Here is a 23,071-nt window from a genome sequence, read left to right as displayed (position 1 = left end):
GTTTCGAGATACTTATTTTCCACATTTAGAGACATTTTGCCCTTTATTTTATTTCAAGTAAGCTGTTTGATTCTTAAAATGTAAAAGTAATACTGTACTTTACTCACTTTATTTACCTATACATAGGATGTTTATTAGCTCCCCTTGTTCCTTAAGTAACTATGTGCCTCTTATCCCAGGTGCCTTTCCTTAAAGACCCCTTTCATACTTTGAATTTTTAGAAATAGTGACACCTTGACAATCTCAAGGTGATCATTCTGTGATGCACTCTATTACACTGAGAATAATAAGAAAAATGAAATAGTGTGATGCAAATGGAGGTAGTGGTAGAATCAAAATTATTCATGCACAATTCTATTGTAAACATTATAGGAAAAGAAAGAGTAAAACTGGAAAAGAATCTTATGTTATTTATTTGCTGATTCAGTCAAGACTTGCTAACAGGAGAAGTAGTAAATACGCTAATGCAAAGAAATCTGGGAAAACAGTCCAGACGGGGCAAAAACTGCCACCCTCAGGCCAAATCTGCCTACTCCCTACTTTTGTGAATAGTTATATTGAATCCCAGCAGGGACCAATCATTTATGTATTGGCTATGGCTACTTTCATGCTATAAAGATAGGGTTGAGTAGTTGCTACAGAAATCACGTAAATATTTACTAGCTGGTCCTTCACAGAAAAAGTTTGCCAACTCCATGTCTAGGTTCAAAGTGGTTCTCCATTGATCTGTCCCCTCCATCACTCTTTGTGTTTTATACTTCCTTCTAAACCCTATGTCAACAAATAAAAAACGTAAGTTTGCAGCGTGTCTTTCAAGAAATCTGGCAGCATGTCAGGCAAGTATTAAGGTTCTGAGACAGCCAAGCAAAAAGGGCTCCCCAGAGAATCTCCAACCAGCCTGCACACTGGCAGGATGGGGTGAAGCCTTGGGAAGTTCCTGCTGTTTGCAGGGGGAAGGAGCCTGGCCTCTCCTGTTCCTGGGTGGTAACCTGGGATTCAGTTGGTGAGGTGGAGAGCCTGTTAGCAGGACCCCATCTCACTTTGCTGTGTTATTTTTCCTTTTTCCTTTTCTCCCAACAAACTCCATCCTCCTCACCCTTCAAAGTGTCTGTGAGCTAATGTTTTCCTGGTCCTGTGACAAGAACCTGGTTTTTCACTGGACTAAGGAGACAGTCCTACAACATTTTCAGACACATCTGTGGCCAAAGCCGGGGTTTCATGCTATCCTTTTCTGCCATCCAGCAAACCTTCAAATCTTAATCAATGTTTCTTCTCTTTTTAAAATTACCTCCACCCACTCTTATCTCTTGCAGTTTTCCCTCTCCCAAGAATTGGAAAAATTCTGCCTTGTTCACCCTTTTTTTTTGTATCTCCCAAAAGACAAGTATACATATCTTTTCACTATAAGAAGTTTCCCAGGCTACTTTCTTGTACTCTGTAGCTTTGGCAAAGTAAAATAAAATAAAGTGGAAGCTAAACATTGAGCACACATGGACACAAAGAAGGGAACAACAGACATTAGGGCCTATTTGAGGGTAAAAAGTTGAAGGAAGGGGAGAACTGAAAAACTACCTATCGGGTATTATGCTGATTCCTGGATGACAAAATTATCTGCACACCAAACCCCATACATGTTTACTCATGTAACAAACCCTGCACACATACTCCTACACCTAAACTAACAGTTGAAAAGAAAAAAATGAGGCCATAAAGACTCCTAACTTCATTAAGCTTTTTCCAGACTTGAAAGTCTATCAAGGTAGAACTATTGATGTTTGACTGTGTCAAGCATGTAAAGAATCTCTTAAACTGTATAATACCATGTTCTGGGTAGCACAAGCATATCCAGTTTTAAGATAAAAGAGAAACAAAAAACTTGTTCTCTCACTATATGCATGAAAAACAACTTGAGGTCTTCTAGAAAAATTGGAAATCATGACTGCTTTTTGTTTGTTTGTTTGTTTACTAACACTGTGGTATCAAAACAAAATTGTATTCACCAATATTTCAGGAGATTCAGACTGGTCTGGTAGCGCCTATTCCCTCAAAAGCAAGAATACTGTGATGACATGGGACAGAGAGTGGACTACTCAGAAAGAATCTCACAGTGAGGACCAACCTGAATGGGGTTACTGGCTTTTGGAAAGAGCTGAGCTGGAAGAGAACACAAAAGTCTGAAGGCCTGGGCTGGGTGTGGTGGCTCACGCCTGTAATCCCAATGCTCTAGGAAGCTTGAGGCAGGAAGATCACTTGAGCCCAGAAGTTCAAGGCTGCAGTGAGCTATGATTGCAACACTGCAATCTGTCCTGAGCAGCAAGACAGAATAAGATCCTGTCTTAAAAAAAATAAAAATAAAAAAAAAAATAAGGCCTGCAAGATAGAAGATAGCCCATCTAACACTCTCCTTTCTGTAATCTTCCGTAAACAAAAAACAAAAAAGCATTTCTTTCTCGTGGAATCTGACAAGGAGGCTGAGGAGTTTTTGGTCCTAAAGGCCCTTGCACATTTAGGAGGAAGGGCGCAGACAAACACAGGAAGTTACAAACTTCAAGCTGCTCTAAACCCTCAAACAGAAATATGAGTAAATGTGTCAATATGTTTTAAGGCAGAGAAGGGCCCTCTGTTGGAATCCATTCATCAATTTTATTATTTTTTTTAACTGAAAAGAACTAGAAAGTATAGTTGTTGGACAACTGCATGGGTGCAGGTTCTATCACACAGACAGAAAGATGTACAGCTTTCAGTTCCTTAATCCAGTTACTTCCAACTGGGCATAATAATCTTCCTCAAATGATTTTCCTTCAAAGTTGATCAGTCTTAGAATTAGTTGATTAACCAGATCAACTGCACAAGCATTTGAACTAGGGTTCTTGTGGCTCTGAACCATTGGGTAAAGAAATAAAGATTCAAGTGCCTCAGCAGGATTATCTTAATAACTGATTAACTTAATGCACTGAGCTAAATTATGACTTTGTTCATTTCTTCATAAAATCTGTTTTTTCTGTCCAGTTTTTGTTAACGTCAATTGACCCTTGTCAAGTAAGATTGGCCCATGCTGTGTCTTATACCTAATTCTGTTGAATTTTTTCTCCATCTAATTTCACCTTATTTCCTGTTGTTTTATGGTTTTAGTAGATTCTTTTTCAAGCACTTTTCCATGGAAATATTTTTTCTTTGATACCCCATCATTTTTTCTACAACTGCATATTATGATCTTACATATATTTCTTGGAAATTGTGTTATGTCTTCCATTGGCACTTAACTAACTTTTTTTTTTAATTTCATAACCATTTGGTCATAACCTCACCGAAGTGGTCATCTGCCAATAAGAACACTATTGCCACAGTTGCAGTTTTTAAACCCAGATTCTCACTAACAATAACAAATGAATATTTTCTCAGGAATCTTTTCAGGAGTCTTCTTTTCACAAGACTCTCTCAAAGATGAAACACTATTTATTTTTCATAAATTGTATTTAAGTTCAAGATAACTAAGTATGCCTGTATAGCCCAAAATTCTAAACCAGAAGTCCATTTAAAAATAATTACATAATAGGTAAGATAGCTACTTATAATACCTATATCTTATATAGGTATTTTCTTGTTTTTGTTATTTCTACTACAATGCATTTCCATTTTTGAAGTAATTATCAATATACATATTTACATGTATAATGATGGCTTTCATTAAGGACGTTGAAAAGGAGAGGAATATTTATTGAAGTCAATATTGCATAATGGAAAAGTCCCATGTCTTTAGAATCAGAAAATCATGGCTTTAAGTCCCTAATTTTGTGAATTTGGGTAACCTAGTTAGCTGTAAAATGTAGTTCATCTAAAAGATAAGACTGGGGGTAGATAATTTTCTCATAGGGTTCTTGTGAGGATTGGATGAGATAATACTTGTGTAATGAAGCCTTTGAAGCACTACATGGCGGTTGCAACTATGCCTGCTTTCTGAGGGTAAAGGCCTCAAGATGCTCTTTATGCATAAAGCTGTTACTTTGAACCATGGGCATCCAGTGAAACCATCGCTGCTTCCCAGGACAAAATAAACTGGGTAAGGGATTAGTGCCCAAACTACACTCCCATGGAACAATGAACAGTAAGAATAATCCATATGATATAAACATATATAGACCCAATGAGATACACTTTTAGGATTTAGAATACTCAGCGCATCAGACAGATGGTCACTGAGCTTCAGCTGTACATTGAAAGCAGCTGAGCAATTGTTTAAGATATCTATGTAGCCTATTTTACATCTCAGGTTTAGAAGTTCTGAGATAAAATTGGGACTGAAAGTAATGGAAACCAAGTTGACCTAAAATATACCAAACCTCATTAGTTCTATACACTTATCAACAACCTCAATAACCATTGTTATTATTAGCACAAAAATCAATGCAGTTTACAAAAGTGCATGTTGCCTTATAACAAATTTGTCCGTTCTAGGCAATCTAATCTGTTCTCAGGAATTCAATTGTCATCTGTGTGGCAATGGCTCTTAAATCCCCCAGTCTGTGACTTTGATTTTAAAGCACATTGTTCCTTATCAGTTTAATGCAAAGAAATACTAATCATACTTGACATGTCACTTTGAAATCTTACCTGATATATATTTACTGGAAAGTAATGATTTCACACATTTATTAATCACAAATATGGACTCATTAAAAGAGTGTGCCAGAATGATGTTGAGCACATTTCTTGATGGCAATCTCACAATGCGGCTACATTATTTTGGTCTTTCTAAAGGACTCTGTATTGGAAAGAGTTTCCAGTATATATTCCATTTAGGAGTTCCACACATATTTATTGATAAGTACGATAGTGGAGCTATTTACAGGAGGCATTATCTTTTAGAATTTTAAATCTCTCAAATAAAATTCATCTAAAGAATTAAAGCAATTAAGTTAAAGGCCAGTGTCACTTCAGAATGTATTATTCTGGTCAATTATGTCATTCTATGAAAAATTAAAACATTTCAGTTGGCTGAGATCAAGACAAAAAAAACAAGAACAAATAAATGTCTTCCCTTGAGCTAACCAAATCCTAATCAACTTCTAAAGCCCATTTCATGTCCCACTTCTTCCATATCTTCTCTAATCACTTACTTTAACCCACGAGGACTACTAACATACTAGAATTACAGTGAGACTTACTGTCTATATAACAAATGTGACAATAAATACCCCCATTAAACCTTCATTTGATGGATAATATGTAGATATAGAAAGACTTTGTGATCCAAGCAAGGTATCATAGCTGTTTGGTAACAAAACTAGGACTACTAGAATTTAGGAGGCTTCCTGTCAAGTTTATTTCCACTACAGTCTACATTCTCAGCCCGCTGCTTCATCCTTTATTTCCTTTTGTATTTGTTTTTGCCTCTCACAATTAAAGCATAAGATCACCAAGGGAACAAGGGTGGAGTGTGGAGTGATTGGAAGGGTATATAAGGGAAGTACCAGGCACTCTATTAGAATGCTTTGTGTGTCATTTATTCTACTTGTTACAATAACCCTGTATCTCTCCCTATTTTACAGGCGAGGATCTAAATCTCAGAGGAATGATGATAGCTGCTCAAGGCCACATAGATGGCAAGCTGGACAGATGGTCACTTTGGGAAAATAAGTAGTATTATACTGTATGTACAGTAAGTGAATCAATATACTACTATTGCCCCCATTCCCTAAGGTATTAAGAATGTATCCCCATTTATTTACGACACTTTCTTATTCCTAAGAAATGTCTTGTGAAATTACAAGTTGTTAAAAGCATAATAATGAAGAAATAGAGAAGGAAATTTTAATCACAATATTTAGTCTACAACAACAAAGAATATTAAAAGGATCTTTGAAGTAAATGGAAATACAGCAATCCTTTTTGTCCCAATTCACACCGTTGTTGGCAGTTGTGAGGTACATTAGATGCTCACCACATTATGCTTCTATTATGTAGCTAGACCATTATCAATAAAGGGAAAAAGAACCTATTTGCTAAGATTTCCATTACCTAAATAGGTCTCATGAAGGAATGCAGGAGGACGTTTTTGCTAATGCCTTTCATTCTGTTTGTGAGAACGTAAAACAGAGGATTTTTCTCAGTACAGGAATAAGTCAGCCATGTGGTCTATTGTTGCTTGCTTGCATATGGTGATAGAATGTCTCTCCTCAGTCTTTAGTGAATTTAGGCATTTTCTTTGCCAACCATTGGCTGTAGTAAGGACACTGTGTTTTAATATTTTAATTTGTTTACAAAATAGTATAAATATATATATATCCATATAGGTATTGAACTCTAAAATTATTTTTAAAATTCATGCAATATATAATTGTAAACTAGATCAAGATCTCTACTTTAAATATGATGATTTGAGCCATTTTAATCTTAATTTAGAGGAAATTTACAGTATAATTTTAAATTATATAGGACTTTTAAGTATACATATGTAACAAACCTGCATGTTGTGCACATGTACCCTAGAACTTAAAGTATAATAATAAAATAATAATAATAATAATAAACTTTAAATCATTATTGACTTTTACCAAACCCTCCCCAAAACTCTATAAAATAAGAAAGGAAAACTAAAAAATCTTAAATGTGGTGATTTAGTTCTACAAAAAATTTATACAGAAAATGAACTGAGAAGAATCTGAAAATTTGCAGAAGATACCAATTCCTCAAATTATGTATTCTCTATCCAGACTAGTTCTTGCTCCCACATAAATCTTGCTCCAGTAACAGCGGGGGTAACATAAATCATAGGATCTAAATATGGAAGAAACCTAATTATCTACCACACCCCCACTCTATTCAAGTTTTGCTACAGAACATTTTTCTTACAAGGCAAATGCTAAATGTCTCAGTACATAGCCTTGCAGCTAAAAAAATTTTTTTCACAATGTCACTAAGAGTTCAGTATAAAAAAAAAAACCATTATCTTTTCAGTCAAGCTTTCTGTTTTGTGAACTATCCTGAGTCACTCAAAAAACATATTGTAGGAATAAAACATACATGAACCTCTGAAAACAGAGTTTGAAAAAATAACTTGAACTTACTGCCTATTTATCTCATGAAAATGAATAATTAGTAAAATGTAGCTATATTAATATTTAAGTATACACATATGTACATCAACTTATTCAAATGTTTTAAACCTGGAAAACTGTACTCTGAATAGATAGGAAGTTTGTTAACCAAATCTGGTTTCAAATGCTATAGGCAAGATTATGCTAACAGAGAATCTTAGCTTGAATTTTGAAAAGGATAAAGAATATAACTTTTTAAAAATATATATGCACACATTTTAATATTTCCGTATGAAATAAAAGAAGGGAAGAATAAAGGTAAAGAAACAAATTAGGAGGCCACTGCAATTATTCATGTGTAAAAGTAATGAGTACCTGGCTATGTATGTAAAGACAAGCTAGATCCAGGAAGCTTTGATATTGAAAAGTCTCCAAGTCCTGAAAAAATGATTAAACTTGAGAAGTAAGGGAAGAAAAAAGTCAAAGACAAATCTAAGATTCTGAGTCCAAGTGTCAGATGGAGAATGTCAATGGCATTAATCAGAATAGAAACTGGGTTCTGAAAAGAACAAAACAATGATCTTTGGGCACACAGATCTTGAGATATCAAAGGAAATTTTAATGGCATGGAAAGAGGACACAACTAGAGATAGAGATTTAGAAATCATGTGTGCAAAGGAAATTTACTAAGCCACTGGCATGGAGCTCATGGAAAAGGGAGACGCCTGGAGATGTCACCAACAAACTGGGAGAAAAACAACTTCTGGACCACAGTGAAAAAACTGGAAAAGTGGCTTATTTGGAGGAGGGGATTGAGGGGAAGGGGGTTGCTATTCCCCAATTTTAAATGTCTGTTTTCAACTTTATTGCCAAAAAAAATCACCGTGTGCCTTCACAATGTAGTTAACTTGGAGAATTGTCTAATTCTTGGCATGGTTTAAGCAGGACAGAGATTGAGTCCTGAAGAGAGTGGTGTCAGTTCTGAATAGCAGAAAGTGCCACATCAGACAAAGGTAAGGATTATTCCATGGTTCACAATAGCTTCTGGGGAATTAACTGCAAGACATTGTTGCCACTGCTGAGTCACACTATATTAAAAAAAGAAGAATAGAAAAGTACACTCATTGGTTCTGGATGAAAGCACTCAAAAACTCTGATTTAGCAACTGTTGTATAGCAAGGAAAAATTGAGTCAATGAAAAAGAAAAAATAATAACTCTAAGAGTTGGGACTATGTGATCTATTATTTCCTTTGAAAGTGCAGGCTCAGTTTGTGCAACCTCAATCTCTCTGGAGAGAATTTTCTTTTCTCCTTAGGCTCTTCCTCAGGAGCAAAAACAGATTTGCCAAGTACCCAGGGTCCTCACGGGGCAGCTGCAGAAAAATAAGCAAAACATTTATTTCCTTTGGTTTATGTTTCCCTTTCAGGAATTATGGTGAACAGCTGGGGGGAGAAGTGCCCCATTTACAGTGGTACCACCACTGACATGTCTCACCTCAAGAACAAAGGGCAGCCCACCATGAGGGACCGGGTGTGTGACATATTAGATAAACATAGAAAGGCTAGGAAAATCCCCCTAATGTGTAAAAGGCTTGGTCTCATTCCAGAAAGTAGTAGGAAAATAAAATATTTTAAATCTTCACATCCAGAAGGTTAATATTCAAACTGTTAAACTAGATAGAGCTATAAAATTTTACCCAAGATTCACAAACTTCTCTGATGGAAAAATGTATAAACGACATATTTTTCTTCTTTCTCTAATAAAAAACATATTCAAATTAGTGAGGGAAGTCTGCATGTCAGAAATTCTGTTCACTGAATCAGACACCTACAAAGTATGTGAAAGTTTGGACTAAGACTTTGCCATTGAAGATCCCTTCTAGCTCTGAGATTCCACTATTTCGAGTTTGCCTGAGAAGAGAGAGACTTGTATGAGAACTCACCTCTCAGGCCATGTCAGTCTTTAGGGTTGATTACAGAGACTTTTCTCACAAATGGTCCCAGGATATGTATCCCATTGCATCCTCTCTTCCTCACCTCCAATTGGAGCATGGGCTGAAGGCCTCTAGAATTCTGCTACCGTTAGTCCCAACTCACGCACAGAAATAAGTAGCAAGCAGGAAGCCCACTTTTGCGTTATTTGCTTGTTAGTGTCTAAAATACCCCATGCCCACATGCTTTTCTATATTTAAGGGTGACCTTTAAGTCACATCTAAACCCGTGTCAGCAGGCTACAGTAAAATGTGGGGCCACGTCGTTGCAATGACAGGTCATGCACTATTAATTCTAGCATAGTACAGGCGGACTTCAACTCTCTAGTCACTATTTTAAGATCTATTCCTGGCCTATACGACTCATAAAATGTTCCTTAAGCTACTCTTGAGAGCAATTTACATAAGCAACTGGTGATCATTAATTGGCTGACTGCAAATATAGGCAAACAGGGGATAAATAAATGTAGAGTTTTCTCTTTTAATCAAACTGTTCACTTCTAGATTCAGACTAAAAATGTTCTCATCTCTATGGGCCGTTGCTCTGTTTTGGAATTTTAAATGCAAAGCTATATATCTTCCTCTTCAGCATAAAGAAAATACAGTTAAAACAATAAGTAAGAAAAAAAAAAAGAATAGTACCTGAGGTAGGAGATTTTCAATGAACAAAAAAAAAAAGATAATTTTTAGACACATCAGATCAGACAACATAAAAGGAACAAAAACATAAACAATAATAAATATTTATTGCACTCCTACCACTTGCAATGCACTGAGCTGAGGCCATTACATCTGCTATCTCTTTTAATACTCACAACCATCCTAAGAAGCACTTGCTAATATTATCCTCATTTTTATAGATGAAGAAATTAAGGTTAAGCAATTTGCTGCAGGTCACACAGGTATAGAAGCAGCAAGTCAGGCCAGTCTTCATTCTGGGCTTTTCAGCCTTGAAGAAGTTAGTTGATTCAGTCCTGCCAGAAGGCAAATTGAAAAGAAATGGAGGTAACTTGCATTTCTCAAGTGTTTTCTAGATGCCGAGCACTTTATTGGATACTTTACACACCTTTTGGTGTGTATGATTCTCACAACAGCAACAAGAGTAGTTATTATTACCTTCATTTTACAGAAAAAAAAATCTCTTGGGATTTTCTGCCAGTTCTAAAGCCTCAGGGTGAGGTGCCACAAGAGGCCAACAGATCTCAACTCAGTGTCTGTGTCTCAAACACTTGACCTCTGAGTCTCTTTTGGCCTGACCACCTTATGTCAGTTTCATTCCCTTCTCTTCCTCCTCCTCCTTAAAATTACAGAGTCTGGAAAGGGGGTAGATCTTTCTTCCTCTGTTTTATATGTATAATGTTTTAATAGTGGAGAATGTTCACTCTTCCACACTTATTTGTTCTTTGTTGATTTGCCAAAAAAGAAGAAAAAAGATTTAGATGATTCCTTCTCAAGAAAATAGCCTAGCTTATATGGCCGCTATTGTGCTCTTTAATCCTATTCTTGTGTGACAGAAACAATATTATCATCTTTTTCATAACAAATTCATCATACCCTCCTCTCACCCTAAGCAGATGAATGCCTAGATAGATTAAAATGAATTTTTCTTCCCAAAAAGACAAAATAGAAGTGCACATTTGTATTTAAATATCACTTTCAATATGTAGGTATCAATCTCCTCCTGTAGACTATGAGAATATGGGACAGAACCCTATTCATCTTTGTATTCCTATACCCTGTTAGGCGTTCAGTAAATGTTTACTTAGTGGGTTGTCGTTGGGTATTATCTGGGGAGTAAATATCATTTACTCCAATGTTTGCAACTGATATTATAGTATAAATTAGTTTATCAAAATAACTTAAGAATATTCCAAAGGATTAAGACACTAGAATATGAATTCCATAAGAACAAAGACTCATCTTTCTAGTAAGCACATAGGACAGAGTCAGAGACAGCATAAGGTTACAGTAATTATTAGTTCAATGAATGATTCAGGAAGCAACTCTTCCTAGGGGTGGCAGAAAAACATATAAAATATAAAATATGGACGAGGGACTTGATTAAATTATAGGCAGGCAGCCCCAGGAGAAGGTCCTGGCAAGAAGGAACAAATATGAGAGCATAGGGTATCTGCAGGGAGCAGGGCAGGGTCTAATGAGGAGAACAACAATTAAATAGCCACAGGATTCTTAATTATGTGTAAGAGTATTAGTTTCTTTAAAAATTGTTCAAAGTGGATTATTAGCTTCTTGTATGTGGACAGTAAAAAACAATACAGAGTCTGCTTTCTAATGAGGCATTATGTTTTGTTGGGAACATGTCTCATGGAGTGTCAGATAATTCCCCATGCCAGCTATCCATGCCTGAAAAAAAGTGCACGTGGGTCTACACTAAATGAGCGATGTTATCGTGGGCAGGAAGCTTTATGCCCTTTGAACCACTTCAGTGTTGGAAATGTCTCCCCTTTACTAATACTATTAAATCAGTAGTTATAAAGTATCCATGCAGGCCAAGTAACAAAGTGATAACCAGTATTCCATTTTTCAAATGGCCAAACTGATGCTAAAAGCAAGTAATAAGTAATACCATAAGTTAACTTTGTTTTGGTCACACATTCTCTTCTATACATACAGAAATACACCAAGCACACACACATCAGGTAAAACCTTCCTTTTTTTTCACTTGCCACTGCCAACCCACTCTCCATGGATCACAGTGAAAGAAGAGCCTCACAGCACTTGTCGTTGACAATGGCGCCACATGTGCCAAGCCGGCTCTGCTGGGGATGACGCCCCCGAGCCATGTTCCCCTCCATTGTTGGGCACCCCCAGCACCAGAATATAAACTGTGTCAGAGGAAAGTCTTGTCTTTCTAGTAAGCACAAAGGACAGCATCAGAGATAGCATAAGGTTCCAATAAATATTACTGGAACTGAGCCAGAAGGACTCCCACATGGGTGAAGAGGCCCAGAGCAAGCATGGCATCCTGACACTGAAGTACTCCTTCAAGCACAGCATTATTTCCAACTGGTACAACATGGAGAAGATCTGGCATCACACCCTCTGCAATAAGCTGCATGTGGTTCCTGAGGAGCACCCAGTGCTGCTGCCCGAGGCTCCTCTGAACCCCAAGGCCAACAGAGAGAAGTTGACTCAGATCATGTTTGAGACCTTCGATACCCCTGCCATGTACGTGGCACCTAGGGCCATGCTGTCCCTGTACACCTCCGGTAGTACCACTGGTATTGTCATGGACTCTGGAGATGGGGTCACTTACACAGTGCCATCTTTGAGGACTATGCCTTTCCCTAGGCCATCCTGCACCTGGACCTCATGAAGATCCTCACATAGTGTGGCTACAGCTTCACCACCACTGCCTAGTGGGAGATAGTGCGCGACATCAAGGAGAAGCTGTGCTACGCTGCCCTAGACTTTGAGCAGGCGATGGCCACCATGGCATCCTCTTCCTCCCTGGAAAGGAGCTAGTTGCTGCTTTATGGCTAGGTCACCACCATCCACCATCGGCAGTGAGAGGTTCTGGTGTCCAGAGGCGCTTTTCCTTTTTCCTGAGAATGGAATCTTGAGGCATCCTTGGGACCACCTTCAACTCTGTCATGAAGTATGGTGTGCACATTCACAAGGACCTATATGCTGACACAGTGCTATCTGGAGGCACAACCACATACCTGGGCATCACTGACAGGATATAGGAGATCACTGCCCGGACACCCAACACCACGAAGATCAAGATCATCACCCCCACTGAGGTCAAATACTCGGTGTGGATCAGAAGCTCCATGCTGGCCTCCCTTTCCACCTTCCAGCAGATGTAGATCACCCAGCAGGATAGACTGTGAGCAGATGTGTAGCATTTGCCGCATGGGTTAATTCAGAAGACCTCATGCTAGCCTCATGAAACTAGAGTAAGCCTTTGAAAAGAAATTTGTCCCAGAAGCTTGTACCTGATTATCAGCACTGGATTATAAAACCTGCTGCTGATTTTGACTTTGTGTTGAACTTAATTGTTCTCTTGGTATTTGTTTAATACCCTGTATGTATCTTAGATTTAAGCCCTTAGTACATGTAGCTCGGTCACTCAGTGGCTGAGGTGAGAACATGATTGTGGAAGAAAAGTCCATGGCTTGGTGAGTCTGTGTGACCAGCAGTCTGTCGATCTGTGCAGGTATTAATGTGTCAGAGCTCAGTGTTCCAGGATTTCTCTACAGGCTGGCAAGAGCTCCTGAACCAGCTGTTTCTGTCTTGCTGGTCTACAAAGGTTAGAGAAGTCCAAGTGTTAGGACCCAGTTTCCTTTCTTACCTGGTGTTTTCCTGCCAGAACACCATGGGCTGTTACTTGCCTGGAGTTGAAAGTTGTTTGCATTAATACCTATAAATTTATTCATCCTTTTAATTTATGTAAGGTATTTTTGCACACTATTCTCAATTCTTTAAGAAATGACAACAAATTTTGGCTTTCTACTGTTATGTGAGAACATTAGGCCCCAGCAACACGTCATTGTGTAAGGAAAAATAAAGTGCTGCTATAATTGGAAAAAAAGAAAACAGAAAAAAAGAAAAAAATCCTTTCCATTTTTTTCAGGAAGTCTGTTACATTTTTCTTCCTTCTTATAGGCCAGAGACCTCTTTATGGCTCCCGACCAAGAACTTTTCCAGGTTGCCACTGAGAGAAAAGATGTTAATTATCTACTTAGCACTTTCTTTTTAGGCTCTTGGTACTAACTGCTCCTCATTTCTCTGCCAAGATAATTCTTGGTCTGTGATCAGAGCTCTGAAGCCCTTATGCTATCATTCTGACTCACAGCTGTGAATTACCCTGCTGAAAATATAAGGGAAGAAGGACAGTGCATACGTAGTTAGGGTGTGCACTACATCTCTCTCTAGTCAAGTGTTAATGAAACATTAAGGAGCAACAAGGGTATCATGTCTCCTAGTCCATTTGATTCCCCGCTGAATGCGCCACTTACAAAATTGAGGACCTTGTGGTTCTTGAATTAGGAATAACAAGTAAATAGCTGCTTGTAAAGTATTTTGACTGAAGATCCGGTTCAGCTCATATGTGTCATTCCCAGTAGGTATGTTGGGGACACCGAGGTCACTATGACTTTGCTATTCCCGAGAGAACATATAATTAGACTGCAAAACACACAACATTTAGTAAGTTGGACTCAGGTTGAGGTGCAAGTGTCAGCATTTTAAAGTTGTAGTTAATTAAAAAGTCATTCAATTTTTCAAAGTCTTTGTCTTAGAATTCTAATGCAGCAAGTCTAATAAGAAACCTAAGAATTTGAAAGGAGAAAGAACAATGATAAAACATATTTAAAAGAATGACAGTGTGATGCAGTGGCAGAGCAGGAAGACAGGGATGTGAGCAGAAGTCTAACCCCCTGCCACCCACCTGCAGACTAACACTAACTACTTCAACACTTACGTTCCTTAGGAGAGGAAACAAGGCTACTGAGCATATTAATGTTTAAGATGTCCTTTGCTTTTAAACTCTATGATTTTATAGATTCTCATTACATATTTTTAAACTAATATATGTATTTTCATTCAAACTTGGTTCTTTGTCAAAGTTAAGGATTCTATATTGTTTAATAATGTTAATAATTTCCTTATGTAACTGCAAGAACCATTTTTTATTTCAATATAGTTTTTTAAATCAACATTTCCATAGGCCTTCTAAATATCAAATTAGAAATAATAGAATGTGATATTCTTTAATCCTACTAAGATTTTTAAAATTATATCACAAATGTTAAATGACCAAAGCCTTAGGCCTTATCTTCTGTGTTGGCAACTGACTGACAAAATCCATTCATTTTAGTTCCTCCCATTTAATTTTGTAAAAATATCTGTAACCAGTAGAAATGCATTTCCCTCACTTCAATAAGGAAGACAGCATTTTTAAAAACTGCATGTTAACAAATCAAAGCTATATTAAAGAATTTTCAGTGCCTAACTAGCAAACAGAGTAGACAACAAGTTAATTGTCAAGCTCAAGGGAACTCCAGATTTTTGTTTTATTTTTAACGTGTTTCATATTCAGAAATAATTACTGTGTGTTGGTCTGGTTCACATGAAACAAAATCGCTGACATTTTTGTTCATAGATGATAAAATGTGGATTTATAATTCAAACACAGATATTAATTCCTAATGAGCTAATTAAAGAAAATCTAATAGCAGGATGTGTTAAGCAAAAGATGACTCCAGAACTACTTTCCGAGTACATACATCTGAAGGTTAGAAATTAGCAAAGCATTCAAGATTCTCAAAAATATTACCCATTGCCTGTGTGATCCATCGAAGCATCCCAGAAATTTTACACCACAGAGACCACCAACATCTTTTAGCTGTGAATTGCTAGCATTTATTAAGTGAATGAATAAATGAATGGATAAGGATAAATGGTAGACAAACTGACTAACAGACTGACTAAACACAGAATGACCCCACTGGCTGACTGAATGACCAATTCACCTAAATGAATAATTTAATTCTACCCAAAATTTTATATTTTCATGTACACAAAATTTACAGATACAAAGTATTGCCATAATTCAAATCTGGTAATTTGTAATCCATATTCAAAATTAGCGAGGAGCACAGGTACATTCTTTGCTAGAAAAATAATAAAGTACTGAATTGTGCTAGCTTAGTTGTTCATTCAGCAAATATTGACTGGCTGCAGTTTACGATAACAGCACCAGGGTATGGATGCAGAGATGAAAAGTATATAGTCCCTGCCTTCAAGCACATTTTCCAGCTACTTAGGTAACCATATGTAACTAAATATATTCATGGATAAAGTTAACTATGGAAAGGGAAGACAAATATGTAACTTCCAAAACAGGATTATTTAGATGAACCATGGGATTTCAGAAAAGCAGAGCAATGAGAATGGGGGTGGCACTTTATAAAGGTTTTATTGAATGTGGAGGAAATTTCAACAAAAAGTTCAATGAGTGGGAGGAGCGGTGTCAAGAAGTAGGCACCTGGCCAATGCTGACATTCAGTTGTCATGCCTTGGTTCAGCTGTAGAAGTTGTTAATATATTGAGATACTTCCATACCATGTGGTAATTGGCTTCTGTCCCAACCTTCCCCAGGGCCTTCCTGCCATCCAAGCTCCACAGGCCCCTCTCATGGGGCCTCTCACAATTAAACAACTAACATTTTAAGGCATGGCTGGCTCCCTAAGACCTGACTCCAGATTGGGATATGTGTCTGTGCTTCACAGGATATTAAGCATATTATATATCACCCTTAAACTAGGCCTTTAAAGAAAACATACCATATTGTTTGGATTGTCTCGAGCACAGAGGACCGCTGGAAAGGGGGTTTAAAAATCTGATTATGTAGGATTTTAAATGCCAGGCCAAGCAGTTTGAATTTCATTTAGAAAGCAGTATTATTGAAGCTGAAGGGTGAAAGGGAAGAAAAGGGAAGGAATCAGTAGGAGTAAAACCATGTTTTAGGAAAATCAATCTGGCAGTAGTGCATAGCATAGATTAGAAAGACAGAGGCAGGCACAGATATGACAGGGGCTACACTATTTGAGTGCCTGTATACAGTAGACCCTCTGTAAACTTTTTAATATTTGATACTTTTATTTTTCCTGATACTACTAATATTTTTGTATTGATACATAATAGTTGTATATGTTTATGGCATACATGTGATATTTTGGGCGTAATGAATAGAATGGTGGCTACCAAAGGCTGCAAAGTGTAGGGAGGTGGGGGGGTGAAGAGAGGTTGGTTAATTGGTACAAAAATACAATTAGATAGAAGAAATAAGTTCTAGTGTTCAATAGCGTGGCAGGGTGACTATAGTTAAGAATTTATAGTATATTTCAAAATATCTAGAAGACACTCTGTAATCTTCACCATAACCATGTTGGTTAAGTACTACAGTATTACTCATCTTACACAACAGAGACAAGGAGAGACATTAAGAATCCTGCCACAGGTCACACAGCTAATACATACATAACAAAGCTGAGGTTTTACCCCCAGAGATCTGGCTCCAGAGCCCATCACCTTAAGCACAGTGTTGTACTGTGTCTCAATACACAAAGTGGAAGATTATTAATAAAGACTGGAATTAGGAATTTGAATGCTTAGCAAAAAGATGTAATGATCACAATATGATCACCTCTCAATAGATGTGGGTAAAGAAGAAAAAGAGAAATCAAAGATGCCTCCAAGCTTTCAAGTCTGAAAGAATGAAAAGTCCATCAACAACAACAAAAAGGAAATTCACAAGGAAAAGCTAACTTGTGAATAATAGATGGCCTCAGTGCTAGTGAGACTTGCCAATCAGTATGCCCTTCAAATCCTGGAGAGGAAAACTGATGCTCAGAAGACAGGACAGAACTCTCCTCAGGAATAATGCAAAAGGAGTGTTAGTAGAAGACAAGGGAATGCTGGGCATGCAGAGAGCAGAGATGACAATTCTCAGAGAAATTTAGATTTTAAAGGCCTAGGAAAAGAGCAAACAAAGCCAGTAAAAATCAGTCTATCATAAATTTGAATTGGCCTGTGATACATGAGATTGATTGCAAGAAAATTCAGTTGTTCAAAAATAAATATGCCTTGCTGTCTTTAAAACTTTAATACAAAGTGAAAAATGTAGGATAACATTGTATACAGTTATGGTAAAAATTTGGGAAAAAAAGATGCATTTTGGAAAAAAATGAAATGGAATACGCTGAAATACTATCAGCAGTTGTGTGAAGTTGCTCTTGTGAGTGATGTCTTACTCTCTCAATTTTCCATGTTTTATGCAATATAATTATAGAAATTATATAATAAAACATACTTGTTAAAATATAATTAAACTGGTACAACAGAGTGCTAGTCAACATTAGTATGACTAATTGTTCTACAGTATTTATTAAATCTAATGTCTCTATCAGTTTTTAGGCTTACCTATAAAAATTTGGATAAACTAGTTCAACCATTGTGGAAGTCAGTGTGGCGATTCCTCAGGGATCTAGAACTAGAAATACCATTTGACCCAGCTATCCCATTACTGGGTATATACCCAGAGGATTATAAAACATGCTGCTATAAAGACACATGCACACGTATGTTTACTGTGGCACTATTCACAATAGCAAAGACTTGGAACCAACCCAAATGTCCAACAATGATAGACTGGATTAAGAAAATGTGGCACATATATCGCTTCTTGGCCTTTTGGCTAAGATCAAGTGAAAATGTGGCACATATACACCATGGAATACTATGCAGCCATAAAAAATGATTAGTTCATGTCCTTTGTAGGGACATGGATGAAGCTGGAAACCATCATTCACAGCAAACTATCGCAAGGACAAAAAACCAAACACCGCATGTTCTCACTCATAGGTGGGAACTGAACAATGTGAACACATGGACACAGGAAGGGGAACATCACACACCAGGGCCTGTTGTGGGGTGCGGGGAGGAGGGAGGGATAGCATTAGGAGATATACCTAATGTTAAATGAAGAGTTACTGGGTGCAGCACACCAGCATGGCACATGTATACATATGTAACAAACCTGCATGTTGTGCACATGTACCCTAAAAGTATAATAAAAAAAGAAATAAAAAAATTCCGAAGAAAAAAAAATTTGGATAGAGCAAGATTCATAGCACTTGTTATGAATTTTATTGCAAGTTGAATCTCCTGTTTCTTTACAGAAAATAGTAACAACCCCCAAATACATATATTTTCCATAGGAGAAATCAAATCCTCACGAGTAATCATTATAATCTTTACTCTGGCTGTAGACATTTACCACTCCCACAGCTACCTTACATTCCATATCATTTCTTTTTTCATCTATCCATTAACATTTAGGTTGTTTCCATATCTTGGCTGTTGTGAATAATGCTGCAATGAACATGAGAGTGCAGCTGTCTCTTCATGATTCTGATTTCAATGCTTCTGAATAAATGCTCAGAAGTTGGGTTGATTGATCATAAGGTAGTTCAATATGGGATTAGGATCAAAAGTTTTGAATAAATGCTTGGAAGTTGGATTGACTGATTATAAGGTAGTTCTATAAGGGATTAATATCAAAACTGTATAAGAAGTTCCTACAACTCAATAGAAAAATAACAGAAACAATAACCTGATTTTAAAGTTGGCAAAGACATGAATAGACATTTCACCAAAGAAGATATACAAATGGCCAACTGGTAAATGAAAAGATGCTCAACAAAACAACTCATCAGGAAATTGCAAATCAAGACTACAATGAATGATATCACTTCATATCTGTTAGTCTACTTTCAAAAACAAATACATAAGAAAACAAGTGCTGTTGAGAATGTGGAAAATTGGAACCCTCGTACACTGTTGTCAGGACTGTAAAATGGTGCTGTTGCTATGGAAAACACGAGGGAAGTCTATCCAAATTTTAAAAATAGAGCTTTTTAAAGTATACCTAAGAACAAGTTTCTCTTCCCTACTCACATGAATAAAATGGGGGTCTCTCTTGATATTCAAAACTAAGTTAGTCTGGAAAATATACTCAGCTGTGAGCTCATTAGAGTCACTGAAGAACTCACTATTTCTAACCTTTGGTATCTAAGAGTGTTCAATTTATCCAAAGGTTTGTCTGAATGGGGGTGGACAGATAGAGAAAGAGAGTAACATACAAAGACCGGAGTCTCTATATTGGTCATTGGTAGAGTCAGCTGAATAGTCAGCAGTGCCTTCAGACTTTTATATTTCAGCATGTGCTAAAGTGCACAGCCCATCTGCATCCCATGTGGTAATGAATTATAACTGAGAGAACACTGAAGTGTTATGACAACATGAAAGTTCAGATGAATTCCCATAAGAGCCATAAGAAAAAATGCACTGTAAACCAAGGAAAATATACACAACTCCATACAGAGCTCTAAGTGATGCCCACACATATATTCATATAATTATTTTCTCTGGTTGAGTTCCAATGTTGAATAAATCAGGGGGAAATATACGTATGATATTTAAATCATGTCATTTGATTTTTCAATGTTAAGAAAATATTTGGGGGCAGTAGATTGAATTTATATTCAAAAGTGTCTCTGTTTCTTCTTCTTCTTCTTCTTTTTTAATCTTTTTGCTCAAAGGCAGGGGTGGAGTAAATGTGAAAGCCTGGGAGTATTTCCTTCTAATAATATTCTCAATGAAATTTTAAACTTGAAGCTTTTCTCAACAGATCTGAACAAAAAGGACTTCATCAGGTAGGTCACAAAGCTGCTAAACATTGGGAATCAGAACCATAATGATGCTCCAAATTAGCTTCCCCAAGGAGGAGACTCTGGCCGCAGCCTTTGTTAAGTGATGTAATGTGTAGTGAGTAAAATGAATTATTCATGTAATACTTGAGCCTACTCTGGGAATTTCTGAAGGACTCCAGGAGAAAAATATGATTTGTCTTTCAGGTGATGAGAAGAATCTGGATCCTAAATTCAAGTAAATAATACAATCCAAGAGCAGCTTGCATTGATTTCATAATCTTTAGAATTTCCCCCCCTCAGTTAAAGCAGAGGAAATGTAATTTAATCAACTGGGTAAAAACCTGTGCTGATTATGTGAACACTTCTGAATTCTCAGAGGTGGTACTTCCATTTCTGATGCATGATATGCATTTGGCTTGCCTTTAAGTACACAACTGCTGCTATTTGTGTATGTGAAATATTTCTCCTATAACAAGGCCAGAATAAGAGTTGGGAATTTAATTCAAATTAATTATTAATAATAGGAGCAACATTTTTAATGTCATACAAAAGTGTCATTGGTAACTTAAAAGGTAAATTGTCACAAAGCATTCTTCTTCTCCCTAAATACCTTCAAATTCTAATCTCACCATGAAATTTTCCATCAAATTATTTTCTAACATGTTACCAATGGAAGGGATGAAATTCAAGTGAGAACTGATGCTCATGTACTTGAGATTGCTTAAAAATCCTATTGTTGTTTTTCTAAGAGATCATACAACAGATGTTTATTCCCTTTTCTTTGGAAACTTGGTGGAACAAATAACCTTGTGATGCTTCCAAAAAAGCAGGGATTTATTCAACCTGCCTTATTTGTACTTAGGTGTTATTTTGGAAAAAAAAAAAAAGCTTTCCTTTTAAAAAATTAAGAAAATATGAACCCAAGATGATCTGACTTTAAGACATTACTCAATAAAGTAATGTTCTTTAACCCTTCAGGACTGAAAACTGTCTTAGTAAATGGAAGATTATTAGGAATGTCTCCCTTTCTCCCTTTGGAATGACAAAGGATTAATGAGCATATATTAAGGAGCACCATTTCTCAGGCTTGGGGAGACGCAGACAACTGGAAGGTCCCACATTGCCTTCATTCCCACTGACCTCCCACTGACCCCTGCTTCCTCCTCTTTCTTCCGTGCGAGTAAACCCTAAGCCAACCTCTAGGCTGCTAAAGGGAGTGCCATCCTCCACGTCATGCTGCATAGCTTACAGAAGACAGAAAGGCAAAGTTCTGGAATAAAGCCTTTCCCGAGACCTTGCCATCTGCCTACAAAATGGAGCTCCTCAGAGCAGAAGGTAGCAGCAGATCAGTATCTACTTGGCCAGCTAGTGGAGGCGGACCAAGCCCTACCTTAGACATCCCGAGTTGTCCCATGCTGAGAAGTGGACTTAGTGTACTCTTCCCATCCAAACATGGCCTCAAAGTGAACAGAGCCATCCTTGGAGATAAGATGACAGAAGGGGAAGAAAAGGAGTCCAAGATGTAGGGTTTGACAGTGCTGTGTCCTGAGCACTGAGTCCAGAGCACTGGCCCCATGTCTTTTCCTGCACTCCAGTCCCTGGATCAGTGTGTCTCCCTTGGTTGGTATCCATCTCTGTGATGAAATGTTAACCATTTTTCCCCTCTAATTGTGCCTCTAAACATTTCATTCTTTTGGTAGAGACCTAGAAACTAATACAATATAAATACCTCTAAAAAAAAAACTTCGTATTTGCACATCATGGAACTTTGCCAGTAAAGAGTAAGCTCTCTGAGGGTAAGAAGCATGTCCATTTCTGCTCTTCCTGAAAACCCAGTGGCTAACACAGCACCTGACACAGAGTTGCTGTTTAACAAATATATTAGGATAACTAGGGGTTCTCCAGCTTTGGTGGGTATGAGATTCACCTAAAGGTCCTGTTCGGCCACAGATTGCTGAGCCCACCCCTAGTTTCTTTTTTATGAAGTCTTGGATGGGATTTGAGAATTTGTATATCTAACAGCTTCCCCGGTGGTACTGATGATGCTGGTCCAGAGGCCACATTTTAAGAACTTTTGTTTTAAGCCACATGAAATGACCATTTTTCTTGGTCCACAACGTCCAAATATTAGCAATTTCATATGGTTCAACCTCATATGTTTATGAGTTAATATTTATGAACAAATGGTTAAATATAATGTACATGTTTATATTCTTTCTTGAGCTTACTCCTATTCAAAAGCAAGCAAAAGTGTACATGGAAAACTAGACAGCATGGGCTCAGGAGCCACACTGACCTACATTTGAATTCTTACTCTGAAATTTACTAGGTGGGAAGCCCCAGGTAAATAACTTATCTTTCTGTATCCTCAGTTTTCTGACCTCTAAAATGAGGGTGATCAACTTGCTCTGAGGATTGGATAACATAATGTTTGAAAAACACTTGCATTGTACCTGCCATCTGTCAGATATTCAACAAAGAATAACCATCATCATTATTAATTTCACTGTTATTATTATCTTCACATTGGGCTGCACTCTAGAGGTTAGAATACAGCATATTCTTTTATGTGTTTTATTTGGGGATGAAGTGAACCAGAATTAGGAAAGGCTGCTTGAGGGTTGTCTCAGAAGAGCAATGTCTCATCCTGCCAAGGAAAACGTTTTTGTTACAGCATGCAACACCTGCTTTGGTTCTGACAGTGTGATTGGAGAATCTCACACCCCAATCAAACAGTAGTGAAATTCAACTACATTCAAGTTGTTGAAGTGAAAGGAACATAAGGCAGTGTCAGAAGCCT

At 37.3% G+C, this 23,071-nt stretch overlaps 1 protein-coding gene and 1 long non-coding RNA gene across 11 annotated transcripts in view; one reads left to right on the top strand and one right to left on the bottom strand.

The window, feature by feature from the left end:
• GRIK2 (glutamate ionotropic receptor kainate type subunit 2) overlaps window positions 1-23,071 on the bottom strand; it is a 1,201,011-nt gene that overhangs the window by 629,654 nt on the left and 548,286 nt on the right. The window lies entirely within an intron of this gene.
• LOC129060004 (uncharacterized) overlaps window positions 1-23,071 on the top strand; it is a 37,713-nt gene that overhangs the window by 10,900 nt on the left and 3,742 nt on the right. Inside the window, exons 3-5 of one of the 4 annotated variants that reach the window (XR_008526308.1) lie at window positions 5,550-5,659; window positions 20,161-20,274; window positions 22,644-22,815. This is a non-coding gene — a long non-coding RNA (uncharacterized LOC129060004). The remainder of the gene's footprint in view (window positions 1-5,549; window positions 5,660-20,160; window positions 20,275-22,643; window positions 22,816-23,071) is intronic. The other 3 variants (XR_008526307.1, XR_008526309.1, XR_008526306.1) reach the window with 3 other exon arrangements.

The sequence above is a fragment of the Pongo abelii genome, chromosome 5 (genome assembly GCF_028885655.2).
Source record: "Pongo abelii isolate AG06213 chromosome 5, NHGRI_mPonAbe1-v2.0_pri, whole genome shotgun sequence".
NCBI lineage: Eukaryota > Metazoa > Chordata > Mammalia > Primates > Hominidae > Pongo > Pongo abelii.
The sequence above is the reverse complement of the archived record's forward strand: the minus strand, read 5'-3'. Positions and strand labels throughout refer to the sequence as shown.